General features: G+C 42.3%; 1 pseudogene; it reads right to left on the bottom strand.

The window, feature by feature from the left end:
- Positions 1-925: 925 nt before the first annotated feature.
- LOC136533065 (uncharacterized) lies at positions 926-6,610 on the bottom strand (annotated as a pseudogene).
- Positions 6,611-7,647: the final 1,037 nt, after the last annotated feature.

Genomic DNA, 7,647 nt, shown 5'->3' with positions numbered 1-7,647 from the left:
AGTTTTAGGTGCTGTGTGACTGTACCTTTTTGCCGTGTCAGAGCATATCCAGCGGTTTGATAAACCCACTCTGCCACTCATATGTACACTACCTAAAACTATGGTATATAATCGGGTTGAAAGAAATGTTTCACTCTTTAATATTACATAGAAATAGACATACCTACTCTTTAATATTATATAGAAATAGAAATACCTGACCGCATGAGTTTATACAACCATAGCTATCACACGAACTCGCGCTATTCAAATTTAAAATTTTAGAGAATACCAAGAAACTTAAAACTACTATGAACGTGTCAACATATTTCTATGCAACCAAATTTTAGTATTTATCCCTAATGGAAGAGATTCTATGAACAGAACCTTTCACACAAACATGCGGTGATTCCAATTTTAGAAAAGAAGAGAACTATCATGATTTTTCTGTGCTCGCGCTCATGGTATAACACTTGTAAATTTACAAATTTAAAATATTTCAAAAAGATATATATTCATAAGATTTCAAATTCTGCAAAAGAAAATACGACATTCTAATGATGGAAACTATTTTTAAATTGGATGCTTTGTTGAAAAATATCGTTAAAAATAGAAGAGGATTAAATTGGATTGCATGCATGTGCATCCTTACATAGAGACGTTTCTACACGAATACTGTTTTCACAGATGCTAGTTAGAGGTCCATGTGACGAACTTTTTTCTATGCTTCTAGATAGAACAGATACAACCACAAAGCAACAAATTTTTCCAGCCTCCTATCTTTTTCATGTAGTTTTCTGAGCTCTATAAAATTTACCCGTTTAAAAGGGTGGACAAAGATCGCAGCGTGGCATACTGGCATTGTATGAAAATTTAAGGCAACACAACAATCAAAGCTATGAGGGGGGAACAAATGATAGAAGTATATATATATATAGTTCTTAGGTATCTCTTCTCATCTCGAAACCACACAAAATGGAGAAAAGACTGACTCCGCCAGGTGGATGGAAAAGTACGTGACAGACACCGACACCTTCCCACCACAGTTTTTATTCCGCACCGCACCTCCCACAAGCTCAGCAGCGTAAAGAATACCCTCAAACACTGGAAAAGTCGTCTTTCCTAAAAATTATTTGGGCACAGGAGGTGAACAGGTTCCTTATCTTATCCTGCTCGTCCTTGTTCTTTGGAAATCCACATTCGACAGAATTAGGAATAACGACCGCATCACAGGACTCGCAGTAATGTTCCTTCAGAACAACTGCCTGCAAGTTAGAAGCTCGCTCCATCACGGCTCCTATAAATGCCATATGTTGCTCTGTTCCATTGAAACCAAAGAGTTGGAGCTCTTCCAGTGAGGAGTGTGGTGGGGGCGAAGCCTTTGATACCTCCCAAGGTGCATTAGTTCTTTCTCCATAAATCTGCTTCTTTTTCTCTTCGTCTTCGCATCGCTGGTGGTCATATACCTACATGGATGAAGCACAATCATGCCTTTTATTAAATAAATAAATAAAAATAAACTAAAGCTTTTCTATTCACTAGTCATAATTCTTCATATGCAAGGAAGTAATGGAATTGAGGACAGTAACCAATATGTGCACAATGCCACAATCACAGCACCACTTTGGGCAGTGGGTTTAGTTATCCCATGTACCACCATTTCTTTGCAGTTACCCTCTGTGGTGACACTGTATACAATTATAGGAAGTGGCTACTTATTACTAACTCCAAAGTCCAAACTGATTTATATATATACCATTCAGGAGTCTCGGGACGGAGGAAACAATCACCCTTTTAAACAATTCCACCACTGTTTTTGAGACGAATCTAAATGTTCTTGTGTGTACTATGATCAAAGATCCTTAATTGTTGTAGTTTTTCCAGTAGATTAAGCTGATTAAAGAGTAGGTGGATGTGGATCATAAGTGCATATTATACTATTATCCAAGCATTTTGGTGTAAAATGTTGCTCCTTTTCGCAAGGTGGAATTAAAGCAACCACTACTTTTTTTTTAAATAAAAGGTAGGAGCTCTACCGCTCAATTAAGTAAGGAAAAAAGAAGTTTATGTACAGAAGGCACCCATTGGCGTCAAACACTATGGTCCTAGGACCAGAACAGGACATGCATGTCGCACCGCTAATGGTGTTTACCCATCAAAAGATACAGCCCTGCGTCTTTGCATGATATCCTCTTTTGTTAATGAGGCCACCTGCTGGACCGTTTTGTGCTCGTTTTCGAAGATCCTCCTATTCCTCTCCTTCCATAGGTTCCATACAATGTAAATGAGGATTCCATTGAACCGCCTTTGATCCTGCTTTGGCACCTTGCTTGCTGCCTCCTCCCACCATTTGGATAGCCTGTGGGGTCTTACTGTGGGAGTTGGACGCTGAAGTTTTCCCAGGACAGCACTTGGTCCCAAACAGCTCTTGCGAAAGGGCATAGTAAAGAGAGGTGCACTCCTGTCTTCAGAGGCCCATTGCACAGGACACAGTGCTCCTGATGCGGCCATCCTCTCTTCTGTAGATTATCCACCGTTAGGAGTTTATCATGCATGAGGATCCAGGCGTGGACTTTGCATTTGTTTTCTGCTTGCGCCTTCCAGATGAGGTCATGCTGAAATTTCCGATGTGAACCTCGGAATTGTATCCTATATGCCGAGTGAGTGGAGTAAATTCCATCAGCCGTCCACTTCCAAGTGACTGAGTCTTGCACATCCTCCTGCAGCTGCACATTTAGCAACCTGATCCACAGGTCGATGAATTCTCAGATTTGTGCAGCTGTTGTGATTCGCGTCCGCAGCGATCTGATCCAACTCCCATTGTGTAATTCCTAGCTGACCATCCTGTTTTTTCTGCGTGCCAGCTTGAACAGGTTAGGCGCCAGATATCTACGCGCTTCACCTTCTAGCCAGGCGTGATGCCAGAACCGAGCTTTGTGGCCGTTCCCGATTGTGATCGTGGTGGAGGCGTTGAACAGGAGGCGATCAATGTCCTTACATGGTACTTTTGTTCCCACCCATGGTTTGGAGTCATCTGTCCACTCCTGCCATAGCCAACGGAGGCACAGCGCTCTCCCAAATCTTTCCAAGTCCGGCACTCCCGTGCCCCCCAAGTCCTTGGGCATGCATAAAGTTGGCCAATTGACCAAGCAGTGACCCCCATTAGCATTCTCCTCTCCTTTCCAGAGAAATGATGTTCATATCTTGTCAATTTTCTTCCTTGCCCAAACCGCTAGCGGGAACACGGTTAGGTGGTAGGTGGGCATTGAAGATAAGACCATGGTGACCAAAGTGTGCCTGCCTGCTCTGTTCAGCATTTTGCCCTTCCATCCCGGCAGCCTTTGTCCAATGCGCTCAATTAGAGGCTGTACGTGGACTTTCTGCAAGGATCTCGTATGCAGTTGCAGTCCCAAGTAGCAGCACGGGAATGGTGCTCTTGTTCCTGTGAAGGAGGCCAGGACGTGATCGAGGTCAATGTCTTGGCATCTGATCGGGTGGACTAAGCTCTTTTGCATATGTAAGCCCGAGATTATGCCGAATTCATGCAGGATGGCCGTGATGGCCTCGAGGTCTTCTCTGAGAGGATTGATGACGATTACTGCATCGTCAGCGTACATGGATGTTCTCCATCTTGCCGCTGCCAGGGGCAGAGTGGTGAGTACGCCGTGCTGTGTTGCCATGTCTAGCAGTCGTTGCAGTGGATCCATGGCGAGTATGAACAGCATGGGTGACAGAGGGTCACCCTGAAAAAGCAACCACTACCTCTAAGCATATGCAAGATGAGGGGAGTGACATCTATTCAGCGTGAAAAAAAACCATTATAGCCAATTGGTAACCCTCTAACTAATACAACAAGTGGTTTATAGACCAATTATTCAATTAAAGCACTTCAAATATTGCACCACCCTTGAATGGTGGTCCCAAATTTCAGTGGCACATCATAAGCCTTTAGTTTGAACTTGCATGTTATGTTCTTTTCTTGCGTTCCTTCCTTCTCAATATAATGATGTGTCGCTTTCCAGCCAACATGAGGAAAAAATTAGATAACCCAAAATAAAGAAAATGATGCAAGACTTCAATTGGATGATACAGGGCCCTATTTGTCAGAGAGAACTCACTTATCATCTCCCATGAATGCATACTAAATTAAACTATAAAGATCACTTATTGAAATAATTACACTTAAATGCAAAATTCAGGATTATATCTCCCATGAATGCATATATTAAACAAACCTATAAAGGTCACTAGATTGTTTTCTTTAATATTTTTTTTTTCTAAATTAAAGAATAACAAAACAAGCAAAACTACCTCAACTCTGAGTATCTCAAGGGATGGCGCAGCTTCAAGAAGCGTCGTTGTCCACATAAGGCCAAATCCAACAAAAATATCATGTAGATACAATTGCCTCAAATTGCTAAATCCTGAGCGAAGTTGATCCTTTTTCGGTTGTAACCAAATCTGCAGAGATGAGAGAAGAAAGTAAGAAACTTAATGTTTTGAATGTAATTGACCAACTATGTTCATTATGAATCATTGATAACAGAAGCGCTTCAGCTCCAGAATGTGGATTTAGGCATGAACTGTTGGAGCTCTAGCTAGGGTTATTAGATCAAGGATACTTGAGAGAGCCAACTTGTTCCTATTTTTTGGACAGAAAACCTTAAACCACTTTATCTTATTCTACAAACTACATATTCAGAGAGAATCCATGAACCAGATCTGTCACACTATTTTTGTTAAGGAAGCCATACATACACATAAAACACAGTATGAGAATAACTTCGCATCGAATTTTGCACGCATACAAAGGAAAAGAAATGACATCAAATAATGATGATCATAATTACAGAAGATGAATATGTATTACCTTTCGTCCAAAAAAAATCCAATGTTAGAGAATCTATGCATGATGTGCCACATAGAAACACTTGAATGGTTCACTATGAACCGTTAATGCTCCATAGAATTCTACTTAAGGCATGGGACATATCCCAAAGTCATGGGTAAACATGGACATAACCAAAAGCCACATATGAGTTGCTTTAGCTTTGGAAGGCAAAACAACTCAACTCGATCAAAAGTACAATGAGAAAACTCTAGCACACTGAGTTTTGAGTCTGGCACATCAATCTTGAATGTTGTGTAAAAGCCAGTATCACAATAGTTTAGATAAAGATAACGCAATTGTGTGCACTTGTTTGCAAGGAGATTATGTAGATCCGATTCAGCAAATCTGCATTGTAAAGGGAGAGGCTTGTGAGGCAACAATATACATTAGGATAGTTTCGAAAGAAAATAATCACACCATCCGCATGGTTTGCCATGTCCTCCTCGCTAAGAGTGGTAGGCATCATCTGAACGCCACATGTGAGTTCTATATCTTTTACGATTCCATTTTCAATAGCTTCATTAACAAGATGACCAACCTCGTTTGAGTACCCACTGGTTACGAAGAATGAAATGCAAAGCCTTGTTATAACAGACTTTCTGCGAGTCGGTGCCAACATACTCCTAACTGCTTCTGTTAGAGATGGCATTGCTTTTTCAATGTCATCCACTGCGGGATGGTCATGGTCATACGGTTCACGAAGGAAGTCCTTGATATGTATGCTGAGTTGTCTGAGCAGCCAAGGAAGGTGTCTCCATCGTGTGGACAAGATGCCTGCCCTCACTGATGTTGTTAAGTTGACATTTTCCAAGATCAAGAGTAGAATGTCATCAAGTAACTCGCTTATCATGTCTTCTTCTGTTTGCTGCTGCAGGATCTGCATGATCACAAACATTTAGATTGTTTTAGTTCAGGCTTATTATGTAGATATTCTTAGGCAATCGAAAGACTTGTTACAGAGATAACATGTATAGTTTAAGACATCTTACATAACATTTTTCTAAGACATATTTTCCAGTCAAATATTTATCGTGCTTTTTTCTGTTCATCCATCACTGATTGTGTGGCAAGTTGGTGTTAAAACTTAAGGCTTCTTCTGTACTAGGTCAACAGAAGTAGTACTAGCGAGGTAAGGCATGCAAACTGAAAAGGGTGGTATATTGTCATATTGAATCCATCATACACAGGACTCATCGAAATATGCTCATATGCAACAAGCAGTACTACTGTAGCAGAGGAACGTTTTGATCAACCTCAGCCTAAGATGTTGTTTGGTTCAGCAATGCGTATGGGAACGCTAATGCAATTAGTTGCCGGCGCTAGCTATTACAGGGGAACTGTAAACGCTATGTGTTTGGTTCGCGGCGTGAGTGGTACCTGTTCTTCTTTCTTCTTGTCCTTGGAGGAAGAGGATGGCTTCTCCTCCTTGGTTGGCGCAAAGGTCTGTATGCTCTTGGTCTCCGGGGCTGGGCCGGTGCCGCGACGAGCATCTTGGGGCACGGGCGCAGGGGCGCGGCCTTTGGTGCCTTGGCAGTGGGAGTCCAAGCGAGGGCCTTGGGCTTGGCCGGAGTTGCTGCGGGAGAGGCGGGGTTGCCTTGGCAGTAGGAGTCGCCGCAGGGGTGGCAGATGCGGCGGCAGGGGCGCGCGAGAGGTTGGGGCGGAGCACGCTGGTGCGAGGAGCAGAGGACGGGGGCGGCGGCATTGATTTTTGCGACTCCGCGAGGCGATCCCGCTAGGAGCCTACGAGGGGAGGGGAGGGGTAACGGGGTTGTATTGGGCTACATCTGTTAACGCTGCGATTTGTTACCATGGGCCTTAGCCCATAGGCCGTACATGTCTCTCTATACCGCTTTTTTTTTTTTTGAAAGAACTCTCTATACCGCTTTTCAGATGCTAAGTGCTCAGGCTCAAAAAAAAAAAAAAAAAAGATGCTAAGTGCTCATCATATCCTAAGCTGCTGAGCAGGACAGGGCCCTCCAAAATCCTAAGGACCATGGCGTGCACGTGGGTACACAGTTAGAGATCTCAGAGGAGTGACAGAGCCTCCTCTTTTTACCACTTTATATTTCTATTTAATTTTTTAGATAATGGGAATTGTTCGGTGTAATCTCATATCATTAATCAACATTATCAAAGATAAGGCATCAGTCCAAAATTATTACAAAGGGATAGACACAGCTATAAAGTCACTCGCAAAGTTCTAGACACATTGTGACACAGTTTGACATTATTGACCAATCTAAAAAAAACAACGGGCGTCCATGAGAGGCAAAAATTTGCATAGCTACTGACTCCAAGTTTCGGCAGGCCAGAATGCAGTTCCTGTTGATCCTCAAGTGCATGCATTTCTATTTTCTTTTTGAACGAACGGTTTTCAGTGATAGAGGAGAGAGTTTTACATCCCGGCTAATTACCCGGTTTACCTAAGCCTACTCTCGCGCCATTACACGAGCTAAATGTTTCACCCCTGCTAAACATTTAGAGATGCATTTAAATATCAACTATGGGTACATTATAAGACAGATGGTCAAGCAAGCAGGGGTATGGGCGTATCAACATCCATGGCCTGGTTTGTTTCTTGCACTTCTCTCCGTCAACTCCCCTGCTTTATGCAGTGACATCTGAATTGTTTACTAGCATGCACCATCAGACAAGTTATACAGGAAACGATATAAATTAAGGGTCTTCTAATCTTTTATTTATACAAGAGGTATGATATTCATGTGTAAAACAAACCGGTGCATACTTTGCAGGGGTATCACACCGTTTCTTCTTGC

Source organism: Miscanthus floridulus, unplaced genomic scaffold (genome assembly GCF_019320115.1).
Source record: "Miscanthus floridulus cultivar M001 unplaced genomic scaffold, ASM1932011v1 fs_776_4_5, whole genome shotgun sequence".
Taxonomy (NCBI): Eukaryota; Viridiplantae; Streptophyta; class Magnoliopsida; order Poales; family Poaceae; genus Miscanthus; species Miscanthus floridulus.
This window is presented reverse-complemented; position numbering and strand designations above follow the sequence as displayed.